Source organism: Ursus americanus, chromosome 1, assembly GCF_024610735.1.
Source record: "Ursus americanus isolate L20-20 chromosome 1, mUrsAme1.1.p, whole genome shotgun sequence".
Classification (NCBI taxonomy): domain Eukaryota; kingdom Metazoa; phylum Chordata; class Mammalia; order Carnivora; family Ursidae; genus Ursus; species Ursus americanus.
Window position 1 is genome coordinate 88,000,246 of NC_142127.1, and position 24,273 is coordinate 88,024,518.

A 24,273-nucleotide genomic window follows, 5' to 3' on the forward strand; every position below is an offset into this window, starting at 1 on the left:
ACACCCGTTTAGACCTGGTGCCTAGGCAGGCAACCCACCAGTGAAACTAAATATAATCCAGAAACAGATTCACATGTACACCAAATTTTAATGTATGATGAAAATGGAAAGTCTAATCATTGATAGACATTTGAAAAAAGATGAAATCTGTACCTTAAAACATATACTAAAATAAACTTCAAATGTATCAGATATAAGAAACAAAAAATAAAATATTATGAGATTCTACTTAGAAGAAAACATGAGTAAATTAATTCCTAATATGGGTCTGATCTGGGTCTTACTGTGACTTGACCTCCTGTAATCACCATCATCATCATCACCATCATCATCATCATCACCATCTTGACTATATAAAATTTTAAAGCCACAACTTTACATGGTCAAAAACACCATAAGCAACACATTCAAAAGCCAAGTTACAAACTGGGGAAAACTATTCTTACGTATAGCACAAATAAAGAGATACTATTCCCAAAGTACAAAGAAATTTTTAAACACAGGAAAACAAGGAAAACCAAAAACTATTTAAAAAATAGGCAAAATGGGGGCACCTGGGTGGCACAGCGGTTAAGCATCTGCCTTCGGCTCAGGGCGTGATCCCAGCGTTATGGGATCGAGCCCCACATCAGGCTCCTCCTCTATGAGCCTGCTTCTTTCTCTCCCACTCCCCTGCTGTGTTCCCTCTCTCGCTGGCTGTCTCTATCTCTGTCGAATAAATAAATAAAATCTTTAAAAAAAATAGGCAAAATGTATGTCCAAATATTTTTCTACATTTCTGTAATTTTAGTGTTGAATTGCATGAATAAGCATGTCTTTTATAACATTTTGTGCTTAGTTTTAAATACAACATTCTCTAGAGAAAAAAAAGTAAATTATTCCTTTTTAAAATGTAGCATTTGTGTATATTCTAATTACTCATTAGCATGAATAAGAATTCACTTTGTTCATTATATTTAGCAATTACACACCTGCATCCTCTCTGAATGTTCAACATGTGATTTTGTGATTTCCATAAATACACTCAGGATTATATTTCATCTTATTGATGGACTATGCCTGAATTGTATTAAACAAAAAATGGTGATGCGCAGCATTGTGATTTTATTCCAGAACAATTTGTTAATAATACTTAACCACTATAATACAAAAATGAAAAAAAAAAGGCACCCCCCCCCCCCCGAAACACAATACCCAGTAGTTCTGGAAAAAAAATAAAAGTTGTATGTGAGGTAATGTCTTCTTAGTATACTACAGCTTTATTTATTTTTTATTATTTTGTTTTATTTTATTTTTTCATCATGATAAGTGTCCTTTTAATCCCCATCACCTATTTCACCCATCCCCCACCCACCTCCCCTTTGGTAACCAGCTTTTTGTTCTCTACAGTTAGGAGTCTGTTTCTTGGTTTCAATCTCTCTCTCTTTCTTTTGTTCATTTGCTTTGTTTCTTAAATTCCACATATGAATGAGATTATGTGGTATTTGTCTTTCTCTGACTGACTAATTTGCTTAGCATTCTACTCTCTAGCTCCAACCATGTTGTTACAAATGGCAAGATTTCATTCTTTTTCATGGCTGAATAATATCCCATTATAGATATATATAAAATACCACATCTTCTTATACATATATATTGTATATATAAAATGTCTTCTTTTCCCATTCATCTATTGATGGACACTTGCGCTGTTTCCATAGCTTGGTTATTGTAAAATAATGTGATTAATTGAGGTTCCTGTATGCCTTCGAATTAGTGTTTTTGTATATTTTGGGTAAATATCCAGTAGTGCAATTACTGGACTGTAGGGTAGTTCTATGTGTCCGGATAATTTTTAAAAAGTCTTTAGATATGTAAAAAGATGTTCAACATGTCTCATAAGAGAAATGAAAATTAAATCCAAAAATGAGATACTATTTCTCACCTATCAGAATAGGAAAATAAATTAAATGTTTGAATGTTCTATTGACAAAGCTTTGAGGAAACAAACACTCTCACTGCAAGTTGGAATGAGAAATGATATAACCCTTTTGAGTGGAAGTTGACAATATCTAACAAAACTACATACGTGTTTATTTCTTGATCTAGCAACCCTCATTCCAGGAATGTACTCCAAAGATACATCTCCAACAATATGAAAATACATACGCACGAAGTTCTTCATTGCAGCATTGTTCATAATTGCAAAATACTGGAAACAACCTAAGTTTTCATACGTAGTACACTGAATTAACTATGACCCATCCACTCAGTGGAATACCATGTAGCCGTAGAACAAAGAAGAAAGATCTCTATGGCTGATAGGGAGTGACTTTCAGGATATTTTATTAAGTGAAGAAAGCAAAGAGCAAAAGAGTATAGGTATAATGTATATAATGCTACCTTTTGTGTAAGAAAGAAGGACAAAGAAGAAAGAATACGTATACACAATATCTGCTTGATTTTGCCAAAAGAAACACAGAAAGAATAAACCCCAAATGAATAAAATGTGTTACATATAGGGGATGTGGAGAAATGGAGCAGGAAGGATGGGTAGTGATGTGGGGGAGACGGCACTTCTCTGAGTATACATTTTATATAGTTTTTACTTTTGGAACCATGTGAATTTTACATATTAAAAAATTCTAACTGTAGTGTAAATGACTAAAGTTACCGTACTGGGGGATGAATGCACTACTGTATGTCCTTTGGCTCTGTCATTGATTTTCTCCAGGTTGCAGGGACTTTTCCCTCCCAAAGGAAAGGTCTATATTCTTGGCATTCTGGGGAATTACAAAGGGAAAAAAAAGTATATGGTTGAAAGTATATGGTTGAAAAGTATATGGTCTAATGTCTAAGCAGAAACATTAACAAAAAAAATAAAATTTGCCTCAGTCCCACAGATATAACCAACACGAAAGGCTTATGCTTTAAGGAGCAAGAAGGGAATATGGATAAAATATCTGGTCAGCAAAGTGCTGTAAGTGACTTAGTGATTGGAACCTTTGAGGGCTGGTCTTGGAATCCTTCAAGAAGACACGTGGGGCTGGGGTTTGAAAGAAGTCATGACTGTGATTGGCAGAGAACCTGGAATATGATTGGAAGAGAAGAGCAGGGAGGGAATTCTTGAGAATGGAAGTGGAATATGCAATCACTTGGAAATCATTAAGTCATAGGAGTTACCTAGACTCTTGCTTAGGCTGGAAGATGAGAATGGGATATAGAATGCATACAATGGTCCAGGAGGCCAGAAACACTGCAAGGTACTAAAAAGCCTTAAGTATCTTATAACAATAATCAAATTGAAGAGAACTTTGGTGAGATAAACTTGAATTGAGCAATGTAAGAGTTAAGCACACAGTGAGAATTAGACTGGAGAGACATTTACTGAACTGAGATCTGCTCTATAGTTTCTAAGTGTTTATGGAGTGCCCACTACACACAGCCATTGCATACTTGTATAGGCATTAAGGATCCAAAATATTAAGAGAAGTAGAGTGGCTAAACATGGAACCAGAAGGCATTGGTCCAACCTTTCATTTACAGAGGAGGGAGCTGTGGCCCACAGTGAGATTGGAGTGGCCCACTGTTACAGAGACAGTTTACGGCACAGCAAAGAGCAAACACTTGGCTGGGCAGTGGGGTTTGCCATTTAGATACACTGCACCCCCTTTTCACCAAGGATGGAGGAGGAATTGCAGTACAAAAAGACAGGATATAGGAAGGACTCAGGAGTTGTTGCTACCGTAGATATAGGCCCAGCCAAACTTTGAAAGATGTGGATTCTACCACTGGGCTGAAAGAACCCAACCGGAAGCAAACAGACCATCATTGTTAACCTCTTAGCATCAAAATTCAATTGTTAAGCTTTTTAAAGAACTCAAAGCCATGCTTGACATTGTCTGTATTTGTCTTTGAATCTGCAGAATCTGAATTATTACATGTTTGTGTATGAATAAATGCTATTTATACTATTCTTACATTTTTCTTTGGTGAATATTATTGGACTTGTTTATACTAGGGTTTCCTCTATGGTTTTTCCACTAGCCCATCCTACTCTTCCTTTCGGTCCTGTCCTCACCCATCTTCAGTGAGTTTCTTGTAGCTGGCTGTATTTGTGGGTGTGTTCCGTGTGTGAGCACGAACGTATGTCTGCACACCTAGTGAATATGAAAACAGTTGCTGTTCAAGCAATACCCACACTTGGCTCCTTCGAAACGCTGGCTCTGGGATCTGTGTCCCCTACCACTCACCCATCTCCCTCACTCCAACCAGAAGAACCCAGCTCCGAAAGCACCTTCTGCACAGACCTCCAAGTACCTGAAATTCTCTAATTCCAGGGTTTCAAGGTATAGTGAAAAGTGAATGGGTTTGAGATCACATAGATCTGATTTCCATTCCTGGCTCTGCTCTTTATTGCAATTTAGGGTTGTTGCCATTGAGGTGGAAGAACACAAGAGGAGCTCCTAACTGCTGAGACCAGCACGGAGAACTGAGCAAGAAGTATGAGTCCCTTGGTCATACCACTTCCTCTGGTCTAACTTGTCAGAGGTAAAGATCAGTGGATCTGAATTTAAACTATTTTCCCCTACCTGTAGGTACCACACCCACACCCACACGGGCATGTGTGTACATGCATACGCGTGCGCATGTGCACACACACAATCTACTGGAATGTCTTCAGTTTGCCCCTGTAGACCTATTATGCACTTTTTGCAGACTGATCTTATGGTCTACATCAATGGGCTCCTGCGTCCTCTGGTTTTTATTGGATTTGGCCAATGGGTGCCTTGGCAAGAAATTGAAGGATGGAGAAAGGCTGTGGCATTTATCCCTGTGATATCCCCTCCCTGTGGGCCACCTTGGGCTCTCCGTGTCCCTTGGCGAAAGGTCATCCCTCTTGTCAGGGAACCCTTTCCACACAGCTCTCTCTGAGTGTTATAATACATTGAGTGCTATAGGTTATTCACAGCTCTTTAAGGAAAACTTCCTAGAAGAATAATCGGAGATGTGCTCAGAAAATAGTTTGATTGATCTGGCTGTTGCGAGCTCTGTGGGAATGTATTCCTCCACCCTCCATTTGCCTCCAACTCAGAATAACTTCTCAGTTAGCAACATGTTTCCTATTAACATGATAGATTTTAGGGGCCACAGATTTCTTTGGGAATCTTCTGTGAGCTATAAAGCCTTTCCCTAAGAAAAATCTACGTGCTCAATTTTGCATGCAATTTTAATATTTCACAGATTTCCAAAGACCATTCATGATCCACTCGGGTTAAAGACTTGTGTTGCAGGTAAAGAAAATATGCGGTCTCTGGAACAGTAGGCATCTCCGGAAAATGGCCCACATCCTCTGTGATCTCATGGGATTTGCTCCATTACCTTTACGCGGAACAGCCTCCACCACTGAACACGTGGTTCTATGTTGCTTTCTTTCCACTTGGATTTCCCATTCTTGAGTTCGGACTCTATGTATCCGAAGGGCACCCTTCCTAAGGTCATGTGTTCACCTCCCAAACTCTGTCTTGCACTGAGGCTGTGAGGTGGATTATCAGAGTATAATGGAAGAGGCAGAAAGGGGTAGCACTAGTTGGAGATCTTCCTAGACCTTTTGCTATTGATAACTATTTCTTCCCTTATTATCCAAGAGGTCTGGATTTGCATTTCCAAGAACAACTGTGTGTTTTGGAAAATAGTCACTCCCACTTTGTTCCTCTTTGGCATCTCTCCTCTTAAGTGACTTTCCAGGATAGCCCAAAGTGAGCAAGCAGTTTAGAGAGCAAAACAAAGAACTGTAGCACTAGCATTAAGAATTTGGGGACATCTGGGTGGCTTAGTTGGTTAAGCGGCCAACTCTTGGTTTCAGCTCAGGTCATGATCAGGTCGTGAGATCGAGCCCCTTGTCGGACTCTGTGCTCAGCACAGAGTCAGCTTCAGATTCTCTCTCCCTCTCCCTGGAGTTTGTGTGCTGTCTGTCTGTCTCAAATAAATAAATAAAACTAAAAAAAAAAAAAAAAAGACAACTCAAGGATACAAAAAGTGTAGATTAGGTAACATACAACTTCTTAACCCAACGGGGACATAGAATCAATAGGCAGAGCCCATATCTGCTTCTGTCATCTATTGTATCCCAACAGCTAGCCACCACTTGGCACATGGTTGCTTCTCAATGCCATTTGTTGAGGGAACAAATGAATGAATAAATGAATTAGAGACTGAGCATCTGAACAAACTTGGGAGGTGATCTAGATCCATTCTCTCCTCTGACGCTTACATGATCTCCATCCCCCAATCCAACACACATTTAACGAATGCTTCCTTTGTCCAAGGATTCTGGAGATGGTCAAAATGAAATATATTTGCACCATGCCCTCAAAAATGTAAAATCTACTAGAGAATAAGATCTACAAATAACTGCAATGCTAGAGAGAAAGTATAAAGAAAAGAGAAATGCCTGTACTCAGCAATGAATTCTAGAAGTTTCAATTACTGGGAACTAACTTCCACTACTAACAGTCAATATGCGTTAAGTGCCTACAGTCCACTGAACACATTACATCATTACAATATCTATGTTCTGGTGAATATTATTATTATTATTATGCCTCGTTTTCAGTGGGGAAATTGGGGCTCAGAGAGGTTAAATAACTTGCTCAAGATCACAGAGCTTGCAAGTGGCAGAACTAAGACTCTCACATTTTGACCCAGTCCACATGTGAGCAGATTTATTGCTAGAAAGATCTTGATGTCGCACAGAAATCGGCCTCTCCTTAAGTTCATCTTGGAACTAATTACACTCTCCCAAGCCACAGAGACCAAGTCTTTCATTACTTGAAAAAACAATTAATGAGTTAAATTGCATCCAGTGAGTTTAATAGCCGGCAATTCTCTATTGCAATTATAGTTCTGGCTGCTACCATTTTCGTCACAATTGTTGGTCCACACTGAATTTCTTCTCTAGTTCATTGCCTCCTTTTTCCTGTTCCTAGTCCCCGCCCCCAGAGCTGTCACAGAGTGTCAACGCTGCAGCAACCTGATGACTTTTATGTCTTCTGAGTCATTTACCTCAAAGCCATAGTGCATCTGATGCTTTTGGGTTTGTGGCCCTTTTCTCTCTGGTTCTCTTTGTGTGTCTGGTTGTTGTTTTGTTCACTCATTCACTTATCCCATGTTTGCTACGAACTGCAAGCCCACTGGCTAGCTGACACGCTTCAGGTATTGGGTATTCAAAAAGGGAGGGAAGATATGATGCCTGCCTCCAAGAAGAGTACGGTGTAGTTTCGAAGCCAGATACCCAAACATGTTTTTATAATACAATTATAAAAGCACGTTTTTATGATACAATAAAAAATAATGAAGTAACGTGCTAAGTATCATGTGTGCATGACCAAAGGGCCTCCTTGAGGTCTGTCCCAGGAGGCCAGGAAAGCTTCAGAGAGGAGATTGCATTTGGGCTTAGAGCTGATGGAGGACTGGGGGTTTCAGGACGGTGGAGGTAGGACACTCCAGGGAGAGGACACTCCAGGGAGGTAGGACACCTCGAGGCAACAGGCATGAAGCCCTTAGGTGTGAGGCAGCAAGTGGCCGAGCAGGGTGAGGTCAGGCCCCTGGGGAGGGGGTGTGGGAGAAACACAGAGTGGCTGTGAGAACCGGGGTTGCAGGAGGTTTTTGGCAGCCTACTGTTAGGATGAACTTTATATTTTAGAAAATTCACTCTTTGGGCCCAGGAGTGGGAATGGAATAAAGGCAATGAGAATGAGGGCAAGGGACCAGCTTCACGACGGTTGCTGTAATCCCAGTGAACAAAGCTGAGAACTCTAGTGTGATCCGAGAAACAGACATGGTGGCGCGAGAGGAAGCAGTGTGAGAGACGTTTGCGAGTCTGAGTCCAGCCTGCTATACCAGATTACCACAGATGCCTGGCTTCAACAACAAACATTGATTCCTCACAGTTTTGGGGTTGGGAAGGCAAGGCAGCCGAAGGCCTGTGTCTGGTGAGGGCCTGCTTTCTGGTTTGCAGATGGCTGCTTCCCACTGTGTCCTCACATGGAGGAGAGAGAACTCCCGCTTTCTTCTTCTCCCTAGAAGGGCACGAATGTCGTCATGAGGGCTCCACCTTCCTGACCTAACTCTCCCCAGGGTTGAGAAGCATCACTAGAACCAACAGAGGAGAGTTTCAGTGGTGGGTTCCTAACAGCCTGGCATGCCACAGAGAGGTCACAGAGCAAGAGCTCAAAGCACTGTGAGTTTGGCAAGAACGTCCTGAGGGCCTGTGTTAGTCTGCCAGGACCGCCATAACCAAGTACCACAGACTGGGTGGTAAACAACAGAAATCTGTTGTCTCACAGTTCTGGAGCTGGAGGTCCAAGACCAGGGTGCCGGCACTGTTGCTTTCTCCTGAGGCCCCTCTCCTTGGCTGGCAGGCGGCCATCTTCTGGGTGTGCCCTCATGTGACATTTTCTCTGTGCTTATGCACTCCTGAAATCTCTTCCTCTTCCAGTCATGTTGGATTAGGTCCCCACCTTTGTGACCTCATTTTAACTTAATCACCTCTGGAAAGGCCCTACTTCATATAGTCACAATTTGAGGTGACAATAAAACTTCGTATGTGGGAACACAATTTATTCCCTAATGGTGCCCAGGGCTGGAATCCTTTCAGTCAGCAGTGGGAATGAGCGCTGGGTTACTGTGAAGAGGGAAGGGGGAGATGCCAGCAGGGAATGGGGTGCAGACGGCTCTCGGAAGGCTGGCTGGAAAGCAGAGGAGGGTCTGCTGTTAAGCCGAACAAGGATGCAGGTGCATGAAGATCCCTCCCTCCCTCTTTTCTTTCTTTGTTTTGCTCTTTCTTTCTTCTCTCTTTCCTTTTTCCTTTTTCTGCTTTCTTTTGAGAAGGAGACTTAAAGAATATGTGTATGCGGAGGGAAGCTAGTGGTGGAAGGCCGACGACCGGGAGGAAAGGTTTTCTTTTCTTTCCTTTTTCTTTTTTTTAAAGATTTTATTTATTTGACAGAGAGAGATACAGCGAGAATCTCTAGCGTGAGATTCTCAAGGAGGCAGCAGGGCCCAGGGTGAGGTGGGGGTGGGGCGCTTCTCTCCATCACTGTCTTTATCTACCTCCATCTTTCTTCTGATTGGTTTTCCTATCCTCTTCTCCACTTTGTTTCTTCTCTTGCCTTTCTGCACAAGACAGTGTGCAAAGAAGGGCTGGCACGTGCGCACATTTGCCCGTGTGTGTGCACGGGTGTCCATGGTGTTCACGTGGCCACTTCCTCCAACAGTACTCAACTAATTTCATTCTAATCACATTGTTCCAGCGTCCGTGTTGTAAACCTGGTTAGAGATATAGACAAGACATTCTTGTTGGTAGGAGTCTGACCTCAGGGGGAAAGATGGGGCCAGTGATATCTGCTCCCAGCTGGGGACGTCTGATGCCAATGGAGCCTCTGCTTCCTTGTTGCTGTGAAGCAAGAGGACAGGTCTGGTCAGGTGTGGATCCGCTTCCGACCTCCTAGGTGCGTATGCACAAAAAAGAAGGGGGCCGGTACTGTACTGTTGGACAGAGAGAATCAAGCCTCCCACCCCTGCCCCCAGCATGTGGAGGGGTGGAGAGAATAGCCACAGAGTGCTGTCTGCCCACCGTCCTCAGTGGGCACTGGAGAGGCACAGCGGGCTAGGGCTCTGACCCAGTTTCCACTTGGCTACCCAACTGGACATAGCTACTCACTGGGCCACTGTCTTCTTTCCGAAGAACAATGAAGACCAGCGGTTTGGGGTAGGTGGAGGTGGGGGGGAGGTGCAGCACTGGTTGGGTAAGAAAGTCAGAGTCAAATGCAGGCCTTGTGGCCCAGTAGTCTCTATACCGAAGAAGCTCTTGTCTAGAGGTTTGGACCAACCCACCCCAAATATGGGAAGAAGCATGAAATTAAAAAAAGAAAAGACACAACCACTAAATAAACTGAAGGGACTCCTTAAAACCCCCTTAGATAAACAGATCATCTTCTCTTAGAACAAGACGGAAATCTAGTCTGACCTTGCCCCAGCTGATAAGAAATATGGAAAGTGCCAGGTCTTCAGGCCAGTGTTTGTGTGCCATACATATTTTGATGCCAGCCCCGTTTTCGGGGTGCCCTCTAAGTGGACCCAGAGGTCCACTCTCTTTCTTCCCATTTTTCAAAGCCCCTCTCATCAGTGACTTGGTTCCCAGGTCCAGTGGGGTGTGGGCATCACTACGTGACATGGAGCTGGGACAGCATCTCTCAGCTGACTCAGCTCAGACCCCGAGATGTGGGAAAGTCTGAATCCGTGAAGCCCCCAGTCATGTTTTCCCATTTATAATTCGGCGGGGTATCCATCAAGTCTGGAAACAATGTTGTTTTATTTTATTTTTACAGATTGAAAATGTCCTTGGCAACAAAAAGTGTATTTGCCTCCATTTCCAGAGTTTACAGATGGATGAGGGGGGTCAGTGAGAGTCATGTTGGAGAACAGGTTATTTTTGTCTGATATTTATCTTCTCATTCACTCAACCAAGCAAACGGCACGTTTGAAGTCCTATTATGTGCTAAGTGCCACAGAGGACACAGATATGCAGAAGATAAGCTGGCCTGGCATGGTTTACAGTGTGCTCTGTAGGACTGATGCTTACACTCCGACAAATAATACGAGGTGGAATAGGCGTGTTTCTTTGTACTTAGCACAAGTGTGGTGAATGCCTTGGTCAGGACTCTTTTAACTAATCAATGGCAGAAACCCAACTTGGACCTAAGCAAAAAAGGAAATTATTGATTAAAAACAAAATGGAATTATTTATTGAAAGTGTACAGGGATCTGTGTATTGCCTCACATAACTGGTAAGTCCAAAGGCAGAGCTGGCTTCAGATCCAGACGTATCCAAGGATCTGTGATGGTATCGGGACTCTGCCTGAGAGTGAAGCCAACAGAAAGAGCAGAGCCTGGATCCCCAGGTGCCAAGAAAGATGGAGCACTTACCCAGCAGACCTCCTCCTCTCCAACACCCATCTGTCAAACCTCCCAAAAGACCCTGACTACTCCTTCATGGCTTTGATCGTCAAATACGGACCCATCACTCTGGCTTAGAGATAGAATACTTGTGTTGGTCATACTGGGTCAGGCGCCTACCCATGTGAATGGAATGAGGAAGAAATGAAATCCCTAAATAAAGGGGTGCTGGGGCTGGCCAATCACAAATATCCCCTATTGTAAGACAGATCTGAAGGGATAGTTACCAGTCAATAGAGAAGTAGTAGGGACGGTGGGGTGACTCTGATGTGGTTCCTACAGAAAGAAAGATGGAATTTGTGTAGCAGCGAGTCATGGAGGTAGGTGGACTATATCTTGGGGTCATGGGACAGGAGCAGAATCACATGACTGGGGGCCAGATGGGGTGAGCTTTCAGACGGTTCTCTCCTTGTGCTCTTTCTTTTGGAGTGAGCCCGCCCATCAGCTAAAGAGTTTGCTCTTCGGTGGATCCTGAGGACAATTAGAAGGCCTGAACAATGGATTAAAGTCAGGAAAATCAGTCTGGTTTTAGAGTGGGGGTGGGTCGAGATGGAAGAAATGAAGAGTCACATGATGGGGGAAGACTGTCCCAATAATCCAGGGGAAACTCAGTGCAGGAGGGTCTGAGCCAGGGTGTAGCCATGGAACCAGAAAGGCAGGACACTACAGCCACCCAGAGAAGGAGTGCAGGGAAGGAGTCAGAATGATAGGAAGTTTCTGGCCTACGGGGCCAGCCGTGATCAGGACGGCTATTGTGGGTCGAACTAGTGTCATCTCTCATGGCTGTGACCAGCAACAGAGGTCTCCACCAAAAGTCATAGAGAACACTACTCACTTCTAAAGACTGAATTTTGAATACTTTCGTCTCAGTCAAGTTCACTCGACCTAGCACCACTGTCCCTGAGCGGGAGTGGTGTTAACATAACATACCATGTGGTATTTTCTCTTTCAAATGGCTTTCTATGTTGACCTTTCTGGCTGCCCTGGAGCAGATTCAAAATCAGGGAGTTGTTTCTAACACGGTCCCAATATTGGAAAAATGTCCATAGGCTGAGCCTGGGTCTTGATAATAAGATTTCTTTTTACACGAAACAAAGAACGCAGACAAGTTTGTTGATAGCTGAGTTTCAGGAGTAGTCAGAGATGGCTGCTAAAATTTCTGCCAGACCACCACGAAAATAAAACAGGGATTGGATTTGAGCGGCCAACCTTCAACTAACCGGAACATTGGGATGCTCCGTTTGTGTCCCCCATGGGCCCGGGAGCCCAAAGCAGGGAACCCGGGAAGGACTGCGCGCTCTCACCCCTGCAGGTAACACAAGATTCTGTTTGGGTGTTTCTAACACGGCCCCGTAGCCTTCTTCCCCTCTGTTGCCATAATTTCTGTTGAACCAGGAGAAAATGTATGCATCTAGGCTAGGGAGGTGCTCTCACGTGTCTCCAGGAGAGTGCGGCTGGTTAGCCGAAGACTGGGAATGTGCTGACAGACAGGGAGAGAGTCAGAAGACAGCATGGCATGTGGTTAAGGGGCCGGAGGGACTGGCTTGGGAGGAGAGGTAGAAGTGCTGACATTAGCTTGCTCTGTACCACCAACGCCCAGAGATGTGGGTGATAAAAGGGTGCCAGCCTGTGGTAGGGTGTGGGCTCTGGGGGAGGGGGGAGATTGTCATTGTGGCCCAGAGGGGCTGGATTGGAGAGGCACAGAGGAAAACATAGGCTGGGGAAAAGCTGCCTAATGAGTAAGCCACTTAGCCGAGGGTTGCCACTAAGGGACGAGCATTAGCAGGGAGGTGCTAGAACCAGACAGAGATGAACTCCCAGCTCTAAACAGCATCCCACGTAGGGCCGAGAACACTGATGATGGGGCAAGTGGACTGGAAGGGTGTGTCCAGCCCACTTCCTCAGCTAGAGGGTCTACCAAACTTACCCCAGCTGCTGCTTTCCCTATTGCTAAGGCTGGCACGAAGCCCCAAGAGAGGCTGGTTGGGGTGGTGATACAAATCTAAAACTTTGCTTCCCATTCCTGTAACTTTGAGAGCATAACACCTCACTCAAACTGGGCTACCCTTCCTGGTCCAACTTCTTTGTCTGAGAACATCTTTTCAGAACCCATAAGTGCGCATGTCCCCTTGGCCATGGGGACTTCCCTGATCACCCTAGGTCAGTGCCATTTCTCCTTCCACTGACTGGTCTCTTCTTTCGGTGCTTCTTTTTCTCCATGGTGAATTAAATGTTATCTGTGCGCTTGTGTCAATTTCCATCACTTCGTATCCCGCCTGTTCCTTGTCACCTAGCACAGCCTTTAGTGACTCTTCTAGTTGCTATTAGAATGTATTGAGGGCGTTTATTAAGTACTAAGTGGCATAATTCCATTTACTGTTCACAAAAATATTAAAAGATAGTTTCTATTATCTTCTAATTTTTAGATAATATTACATATGTATATACACATGCCTAATGGAATATATATGTATGCCTATATGTTTGTTGTTTTTGTTCTTGCTATCGGATTGAAAGAAACAGAATTGTTGTCTCAGGGTTGAGGGGACGTTGAGTCTATCTTCCTCATTCTGATATTTCTTTCTAAGTGTAGGGGATTCCACTAGATGAACACTCTTGGTCTCCTCTCATCTGCTCACTCCTTCCCTGGAGAAGTAACCTAATTTGGTGAATGTGGAAGGGAACGTGTAGCCTGGTTCTCTCCTTGTGCTCTTTCTTTTGGAGTGAGCCCGCCCATCGGAAACACGTGCTGTCTTGCCCCTCTGGGTCTTGAGATTTTGACAGGCAGAATCCACTCTACAGGAGTCTGCCCTAGCCCAGCAAGGTCTGCAACTGGGTAGGGACTGCTGTACATTTCTGGGATTCAGAATGAGAAAACCCACTTGTCCCCAGATTAAGCCACATGTACCAGCTTTAATAATAACAAAGGTGATATTTTGTTCTCCATCTGCTTTATCCTTTTTTTTCTTGTGTCTCTGGGGGTTCAGGATTCTGGCGGGAAAGGGGTGGTATTTATGGTGGGCCCTCAAGCTTTGTCCCACCTTGATGACTAGCTGGAAGAGGGGTGTGGAATTCTGCATATTGGGTGGGGTGGGGGTGGAAAATCTAGGAAGTTGCTGTGGAAGTTGAATACTAAAGATCGTCTTCACCAGTTTCTGGAAGAGTCTGTATCACTCTGAAGGGTGAGCAAGATGAGGCCATGTTGAAAGGGTCTTTTTAAAAAAATTTTTTACTTATTCATTTGAGAAAGAGAGACAGAGAGAGAGAGCATGAGCAGGGGGAGGGGGAGGGGCAGAGGGAGAAGCAGACTCCCCGATGAGCAAGGAGCCTGACGTGGGGCTTGATCCCGGGACTCCCGCGTCATGACCTGAGCTGAAGGCAGACACTTAAATGACTGAGCCACCCAGGTGCCCCGAAAAGGTCTTAAAGAAGCTAGAGAGGAGGGTTCACATCTCACTTTGCTGAGAATTGTGCCAGATCCTGGACATAGACACCCCTCTTCTATTTTATAGATCTGAAGTGAAGGTGAGAGAGGGCAAGCAACCGGTCCCAGGCCACATAGTGGGCAGAAAAGGCAGTCTGGATTTGGACCTATCCCACCTGGCTCCAAAGCTCTGTTCTTTCTCTTACGTTGGAGGAGGGGTGTGGAGGAGAGGGGGCAATTGGAAGTCGGGGGGCACCCATAGGGGAAGAGTGAGACGTGGCAATCGGGTCTCAGGAGCGGAAAGAGCCAGTGTCTGGGTCCAGGAGGGCCGAGTCCCTGAAGACAGGACAGCTAGAGATGACTTCTGGCTGACCCTCCCTCCTTGACCTCTCTACAATTCCCTCCACATCTGCCTTAAATCTTCCAAAATGTTGCTCCTGGCAGATTGAAAGAGTGCCGTCAAGCAGGTATCTGTGCCACGCCATAACCGTTCCAGTGACCTCAATTTTGGGATGGAGACAACATTCCATTTCTCTTCTTCAAGAGCTGGATTCCGGCCCTGGGGTCTCCCACCGCCCCCCGCCCCCCGCGTTTCCCTGCACCCCTACTGCAACCCTGTGACCCCTTCTTCAGAGGAGCAGAGCTGGGAGCAGGGATGGAGCTCGTGCACACGTGCGGTGTTGTCGAGTCCAGAAGGAGCAGGAGGCGGAGGCTTGGCGGGCAAGGCAGCCCCGGGCAGACCGGTGAGGAGCCGGAGGGGAGAAGGGTCTTTGTACGGCTGCCCTGGCCCAGCGCAGAAGCGGGGAGACTGGCACAGCGCCTTCCTGGCCGAGCTGGAGGTGTCTCAAGGGTGGGTTTGGCGAAGAGAACCGACTTGTCCTGACCTCTCCTGCTGCCCCCGGAGAGGCTCCCCCTCCTGCCTGTCAGATTCCTTTCCAGGCCAGGGAGGGAGGGAAGGGCTGCTCCCCAAGGCAGCTGTGAGCTCATGGAAAGAGCACTGGGCTCAGAGGGAGCTTGGGATCAAGTCCTGCTTGGGCTTCTATTTGGGTTTGTTGTTCTTTGAAGGCAGAAGGAAATAAAAACAAACGACGGATAGATTGAAAATCTTGTCTCTGTCTCAGTTTTCTCGTCTCTCCAGTGAGGAAAGCAGCACCCACCCCACGAGGCTGAGAAGAAAGAGCGAGAAAGGTAACTTGCACCAAAGCAAGGACCCTGCTTGGTCCTAAATGAATGCCAAACAAGGCAGCACCATGCTGGCGTGAAGAGCCAGAATGACTGGAATCGAACCTACTGGGGCTGGCTTTAGTTAACATCTCGATACATTGTTCACTGAGGATTTTTCTGTATTAGTTTCGACTTCTAAAAAGACATTGTGTTAAAATATTATTTATCTGGATTATTGAATTGTGGGTGTCCCCTCTTACGTTTTGTGCCCAGGGCATGTGACTGGCCTCGCCCTGAGCCCAGCATTATTGTCCTTGTCTCTTATAACCAAATCTCTTACTGCTCTGCGCCTCAGGCTCCTCGTCTGTAAAATGGGAATAATTAAGACACCTGCCACGCAGGCCTGCGCCGAAGGTGAAATGTGTTAGCACGTGTGCCCCATCTTCAACAGGCCCTCGTACCTAAGAAGTGCTCCATGATATTAGCCATGATTCTGGGTGCTGGTGTTGTCTTTAGAATTGTGACTCATTCTGCCAGCTTGGGAAGAGACCCTTCCAGACCAGAGGTTCTCCGTGGAGGGCGGGGGGTGGGATGAGCCGCACTCTGGGGACAGAAACAGGTCAGATTAAGGAGCCTGGAAGGCTCCGGCCCCAAGCCAGGGCAGGGGTGCGTGGGGGCTTGGTCAGAGCCCCGGCAGGAGGGTGCAGGGGGAGAGGCGAGCTCGCCAAGCCCTTGCAGAAAGTGCTGGCGGTGCAACTGCTCTCCTGAGACACCACGAGTTGCCTCAACAGCTTTTCCTTTCGGGGCTTGTTTAACATTTCAAACAAAAATAAAATAAATAACTGCAGTGTTTATGGAAACCTAAGACAGAAATGAAGACGACTGAGGAGAAGGCTAGGTGGAAGCCGGCCAGGAGGGGGTTTAGAAGATCCCCCTGCCTTGGCGTTAGCAGTTTCGTGCCTGGGTTTGTAAGCTCTTCCCACCACGCCCATGCATTTCTTCCCTGGCAACCCCTCCACGGCCATGCACAAATTCACATGCGTGTGTGCGTGCGTGTGCTCACACCCACGGGCGCACACCCACGCACCCACACTCACACGCACATGCGCTCTCACCCGCGCTCCCATCCCTGTCGGAGGCACACGCTTCAGACACTACCTCTCACATCTCTCTCTCTTTCTGGAAACGCTTCCACTCACTTTCTCCTGTAGAGTTTTGACTTTTTTCTTTCTTTCTTCTTTTTTTTTTTGAACAAAGAACCTCAAGAACTCATCTGGTCAGATGGTGCACGTGTCTTTAACCCTTTCAGTCCCGTGAAGTTTTTCCCCTTGACCCTCGCTCTCAGTAGACCAAGCTGGACTTGCTTTTATGTGGGGGAGTGGGCAGGCGGAGCAGGTCCCCCCAAGGGAAGACTTACATAAGGCTTCGTCTATCAGTACCTTAAGCATAAGCAGACCATTTTACTCCTCCATGCCTTTTCCTTCCTTCCTTCCTTCCTTCCTTCCTTCCTTCCTTCCTTCCTTCCTTCCTTCCTTCTTTTTGCACCTTCCTCTTCCCCTACCTAGTCTCACTTCAGGAGACTCCATCACGGGACAGAGGCACTGCCAGAAGTGAGGAGACCAGACAGGAACGGGATGAGAACATAAGGCTCCCCAGAAGTGCATGCAAAGTCTCCGGGCCCTTCCCAGAGAGCACAGCTCCAAAAGCCCAGCCCTCTGCTCCCAATGCCAGTTGGGGGCATTTCCAGGAATCCAAGCATCTAGGAGCTTGGGACACCTCAGCGTCTTTGCCCCACTGGTGAAGGGCCCCTGATGCAGGGGACAGCACAGATCCTGAAAACCCTAGATTGCCTCCATGTGTTCCTCCTCGTCCCAGGTGGGCACTACGCCTCCACTGATGGCCATCACCCCCATGTGTGAGGCTCCAGCCTGTGAGGCTCGTCATCTCTTAGCCCAGGGCCTCCTGTGGTGACCGCCCGCAAGCACTGAGGACCCATGCTGCCATTTTGGAGAACGGAGACTTGGTCCAAACAGAAGCAGGGGCTGACGTCTGGAAGGAGCCGAGCACTTGCAGAGGTCGGGCTCCTCAGTCATCTCGGCTTAGCTGGGTGACATCACTTCTCTGGAGTCCCAGTGTCTTCGTCTGTAAATTGGGAATGCCACCTCACAAGATTGCAAGAATTAAATTTAAACAAGGGATTTTTAGCAGAATATCCCAGGGGCCCTCACCGTGCAAGGTGCATTTATGGACAATGTATTTCCTCTCCTTTCCTGGCGCTTCCTCTCTTTGAATAAGAGAGCCGCTCTAGTGGCTGTAGAAAGAGGGGTGCAGCAGACCAAGACTCTTGATGATTTCTAAGCAATGTACTCTGATGAATACCTTGTATTTTTACATACTCCACAGAGTAAGCAAATCATGTTGGTCAAAGTACAAAGTGTGTCCTTCCAGATCCCCGGGGACTTCCATCAACTTTCCTATTTCCAACTTCCCTGTCCCCTCCATCCTTTAAGCCTCCAGGCAGAGGAGAAAAGATCTTTCTTACAAAATTCAGAGCCGCAAATTGTCCTGGGCCCATCTTTCCCCTGCTGCGAGGCATCTACCTACAGTCCAGGAGAGACAGTGTGAGGGCTTCATGGGCAGGGGTTGACCTTCGTCCTCCCCCCTTGCACCTCTGATCCACCTTTCCCATACCCACCAGAGAAGGATCTGCTCTTGCAAAGCAAAGAAAGTGCTGGACACGGTCCTTTTCTTCAATTCACTTATGGAGATAAATGGCAGTCTTAGAGAAGCACAAAATTGCCTCCAATACAAGGCTAAGAGACTGGGCTGCTCAAAGGACATTTCAAGGAGAACCCGACATTTACTGTCAAGTCGGACACGTGAGTGGTGTGTTGATATGGGTATGAACAGATCTGCTTGAGGAAGCACCAGGCAATGGGGACAGCAGGTGGCAGGAACGGGAGGCCATGCTTGCCTGGATGCTCAGGTCCCTTCAGGAACCTTAGAGATAAGGCTGAAGGATTCTTTAGCTGGATATTCTCCTTAGGTCCCTCTAGTCGGGTATGCCGCTCTTCTTCAGCCTGCTCTGCACCCTGGATGCTGCCTCCGGGCTGTACTCATGGGCTCCCTTGCTTGCTGGCTCCTGTTTGGGGTTGAGAGAGGAGGAGGAGGTCAGGAGGTCTCCTCCTTAAGTATCCCCCATGCCAGGCTGCAGGGATAGCGACACTTTCTTACAGCCAGACTGCTCACAGGGGCTCCCTCCTCTTATGCCTGTGGCCCAAGGATGGTGAAGTCCCTTTAGGTTGGATCTTAGCAGGGCAGGAGCGTCTCCAGCTCTTGTTAACTTCCCCTAACCCTGCTCTACCTTGTAGGTAACTTGTTCCTTCAGTTCTGCCCTGTGTCCCAGACTACACAGCCTCTGTTCCCAGTGGGCTTGCGGCTGGTACAGATACTTGAGGGTCACATTGCGGGGACTGCTAAATGATAGGGTGATGAGACCAGAGGCAGCGTGTGGGGAGCCACTTTTCAAAGCTCCTGGCTGAGGTCTGGGCACAGTAATGGGTACTCAGCACATAGCTAGTGACCGAGCCTTAGGGAGAGCTCAAAACTCCAAGGGCTGACTTTTCAAAGAGGGCTTTGAGGCCATTATCCCAGGGGAGATAATCTGGGTCAGAGACACTGCCGAGGAGAGGGTGCAAGTGGGCAAGTGTGGGAGCTGACAGAGCAGAGGGTGGCACTCCTGCTGCAAACAGCCAGGCCCAGCGGCCCTGCGGCCCGGCAGCGGGGGTGGGGATCCGGGGTGGGCACATATCCCCAGCCCTGCTGCAATTCTGTCCTCTAACCCTGCTGCTGGGAAGCACAGAGCACTCCTCGTTAGCATTTATGAGCTCATTACAAGCTTCTGAGAACACCAACAAAGGGTGCTAAGTTCCTCTAGAGCTGGCTTTTTCCTTCCTTCCTTTCTTTCTTTCTTTCTTTCTTTCTTTCTTTCTTTCTTTCTTTCTTTCTTTCTTTCTTTCTTTTCTGAAAAAAAAAATCATCCTTCACATAAAGCCCTGATTTCTAGAATTCAGACATAACCAGGCAGCTCCCCATTTTGCTAATTCAACTCCCTTTGGAATAATTTTGGGAATGAGCAAAAAGTCACAGGGGCAGAAAATCCAGCCCATACCCACACCTTTGCTGGCCTGGCCCCAGGGCTGGTTCCTCCCCGCAGCCAGGAGTGCGTGTTCACAGGCTGGGCTGGAGGACCCAAGGCTGCCCTGATTGGCCGAAGGAGCCAAAGACACAGTGTCCCCAAGGTATACGGTGAAATCGCAGCTCTCATGCTCATTAGCTTTGAGGCCATGGGCTTGTTTCTCCATCTCACTGAGTTGTGGTTCCCTTGTCTGTAAAACAGGAATGAGGAGTGTATCTAACTTATTGTTTCATTGCAATGGATTCATAAATGACAGCTTAACCAGAACAGAAGGGAGGAGAAATGGAGGCCAGTGAAACCAAGGATTTCCTTGTTGAATTGAGCTTCCCTTTACCATAGTAGATTTCCTTGTGGGAGGGATGCTGAGAATGTTCTGTGTATTTTTAATCTATGGCCATATTATTGGTTATTTTGTGCCAAAGTGAGTGCCTAGCACACAACCTTCCTTTCCTTGCCAGACCACCCGCTATGCATAGAATGGAGGCAGCCAGTGTTCTTAACACTCATTGTCACTTCCACCTGGCCATGTCCTCCCTAGATTCTACTGCTTCCCAGTTGTCTGAGTCCTCCCCATATAGTCAATTAAACAAGCGTCTGTGTACCAACTATGTGCCCAAACCTTCATGTGGTACTCTGATCATTTCCCAATAGCTCTTAAAAGTAGATGTTACTCCCCTCTTTTTACAGATCAAGATACTTAGTATCTGTCACATTAGGTAGCATTCAGGGCACCACCGGATCCAGCCTCCAAGCCCCAAGTGTGATCAGTACCAGGTTTTAATCCCTATGTCACCAGAGTTTCCCCAACTGATCATAAGACACAGGTCAACTCTCCAGTCTAATCCATTCAATGCAAAACTCTGCACCCCCCCCATACCCAAATCCAAGATGAGATGAAACAGACTGCACTAACTTTAATAAAAAACAGCTCCAGTCCACTACCCAGATCCTGGCTACAAGATGGACCATATAATAGAGATAACTAACTTTTATTCAGTGTTTCTATGTACCGGGCGTTTGTTTCAAGTGCATTTTATATGGACTGTCCCATTTATTCCTCGGTCTATTGCTATGAAGTAGGTATATTATTACCCCACTTTAGAGATGAAGGAACTACACCACAGAAAGGTAAAGGAATTTATCCTGTTTCTGCTGCAACGTGGCCAGCATTTGAACCCCAGCATTTGCCCTAAAGCTGAGCTCTTACTCTCTCCACCGTCGCTATATGATGGAGCTGATTTCCCGGGGGCTCACTTAGCTAGCAGAACGTGCTTTCGTTGATGGTCTTGTGAACCCTCTGGTCTGTGAGACGGTTATCCACCAGCTCACCCAATCCCAGCGATGAGAGTTACAGCTCCCACCTCTGGCATGCCTGTCTCGTAGCACTCACCTGGACCAGAAGGCATTCATCTCCAGGACAATCCTGTAAAAAGTGTGTTACTGGCCTCATTTTGCAGATGAAGAATTTGACTCTTCATCTAAAGTCATATGGTAAGGAAATGATAAAACAGGAATTCCAACCCAAATTTGTTTTTTCTGAAAATCCAGGGAGTGGGGTTGAAACCCAAAGAATATATTTTGCCTGTATTTATTCTTTAGTTTGCAAAGTGATTGGTTATTTAAAAAAAAAAAAAAAGCAACAACAATAACAACAACAACAACAACAACAACAACAACAACAACTTTGGGTGTAAAACAAGCTCAATTTCATTTGCTAGTAAATAATGGGCACTGCCTCTTTCATACATTTCACCTATGAGACACCCCAATATTAAATCAGTCAATGTTTTTTCTTTCTGTGTGATCTGTCCCTTCCAAATATTTTTTGCTGTCTGCATGTCTGCCTTAGATATATAAGGACTTGGACCTGTTCTCTGTGTCTCTGGGAATGGTGTCTCTTCTCTGGGCCCGATGCCAGGAAGCCCCGGGTGAGTGCCTTTGAACAATGCTGATATGGAACGCAACTACGGAAGGCAACCCTTGAGGTCCCCAAAGGTAGGGCTGCAGCCCTGGTCCTTTGCAGAAGTAAGCTGTCCTTTTCCAAAGTTACGCATTTTTTCCCCTCGAAGCAATAACTCCAGGCACAGTCCTCAAAGCAAATAGCTGTGCTGTCGTAGAGGCATGTACAGCCAGTTTTTCTATTTGCTTGTCAAGCACATTTTAAAATGTTGGCTGCCAATGATGGACCTTCCATGGAGCACAGAACTCTAAGTCTCTGCCCCAGGCTTCTGGGCTCGCATTCCTATGTGATGTTAATACCCAGAGGATCGGCCGACTACCAAACGTGGGCAGTTGGAAGAACTGAGCTTCAGCAGACACATGCTTAGTGTTGCCAAACACATTTTCTTCTCAATCCTTTTTTTTCAGTATGGTTTAGTATTACTCAGGCATCAGCTTAAATCTCCTAATACCAGATATCCAATCATCCCACAGGAGAGCCCCTTACCCCCGAGATCCCAAAGTTCCTAGAGCACAAAGATCCAAACATGTCTGGGTTCTTTGGAAAGCTGGCTCAGAATAGATGCCCAAGTCCCTCTCAGGCTCGTGGACAATGACGGATGTAGACAAAGTGACAGCACCTGGGAAAGGGATGGTAAGGAAGCCAGAACTCTTACGTCTACCTGCTTACTTGACTATGGGAATGCACTTGCTTTAGTGACTTTTTTTTTTTCCATTATGGCTGTGATGGAATCAAAACTATTTAGCCACTAAAATAGAATTTGAATGCAGTTCAGATTCTTAATCTCACATTTTTAAAATATATTGGGCAGCCTCTTCATCATTCTCTGCCCTATTTTTTCCTATTCCTTTTTCTCCTCCCTCTCTCTCCCTCTATATTTCTGTGAACTCTACTTGTTTCTCCTCCCTGCCCTTTCTCCCCCACAAGTAAATAATCCAGAATGCTCACACTTACCAAAGTTGCCATTGCCCATCTATTAGCTACTAGATATATGCCCCTGGGATGGTGGAAACGTTTGGTAGGAAAAATCTGGATGGCATTGGTTTCCTTGAAAGGAACATATTCATGCAGGCACACGATGGCCACATTGCCTGTTTAATTCAACTAGCCTTGATTGTACCTTGTCTTCGAAGAATGTGGTGGTATGGTCCCTGGCTTCATCTTTTCCTCCTTCTTGTCTCCTGGACTGGAGACTGTACTTGCTCCAGTTGGGTTGAAATATGGGCTTTGTAACATAAGTACCTCCCTCTGTCTGATAAGTGGAAAGAGGGCTGGATTCTCACCCAAGAGTAATGGGAATTGGAATTTAACATGAGAACATGCATCCTCAGAAACATCGGGGAGATCAGAATTCCTGAAAGCACTATTCTTGGAAGACTTATAGGTGCCTTCTCTACTCCATCATGTCCTCTCTCAACCCACTGGCTTGGGGTTGATATCAAGCTTGGGTGAGGAGTTTCCTTGAAACTTTTTCAGATACCCATTGAGTCACTCTTTGAACTTTTGACAATGAACAGAGATATCTGGGTGACCAACCCAATCCAACCTGACCACATGAACCCAATCAGATGTTTGATGTTTTGAAAGAAACTTGAGAAGAGTGTCAAGAATTTTTAATATGTTCTTCTTTATTTTTCTCTGTCCCCTTTTTCTGCCAATAATTATTACTAAATTGAGTTTTGGGGGCAGTCCCCCACTGGCCCAATACCCTATGGCCAATAACAGCCTTGGTTATTATTGGGGCTATTACTGTCCTTAAAGTGTAGAACTCCAGTGATTCTTTCCATAACTTACTATTTTTTTTTAAGCCTCACCACTTAGAGGAATTCACTTGCAAAGAACTCTTCATTTCTATACACTCTAAAATTCAGTGATTCTAAAATAATGAAAGACAACTGAAGTGAGCATACTGTCTCTCTGAATCTCTGTGGTAAAAGTCTCGTTTGCAGCTCCCGAAGCCTTATTCATCTTAGGAGTGGACAGAGTCTCCTATGAAGCCATCCCATACCTAGGGCTTGAATTTTGTGGTCTGCATCTCAGTAGAAAACTGCAAGAAATGCCTGCCTCCTTTATCCCCTGCAGTGTGTGCCTGTTTTAATCAAATTATTGGCAGGGTCGGCAACTCCTTTCTAAGCAACTTGGATTCATAACAGAATGATTCCCCTTCAATGCCAATCTAAACACATGCCATCAACTTCATCCCAGAAAGTATTAAAAACAGAAGAGTCTCTTTGTGACTCTGATTGGCTCTGTGACTTCCTTGGGGCAATTGTTGGTCTCAGGCTTGTGTCTCCTAATCATCCAAAATGTGGGTGGGCCGCGTCCCACCCCAACCGTGGTTGTGAGCTCAGATGATTCAACTTTCATCATAGAGCGATAATCAAATGCAGTTGTATGGTGCACAAAAGGCCCCCACAGTTGTCATTGCATCTGATCCTCATAAGGACCCTGTGAGCTCAGAGAGGTTAAGGCACTTGTCTGATATCACATAACCAGGAACTGAATGCTTGGCATCTGATGCCAATTTCT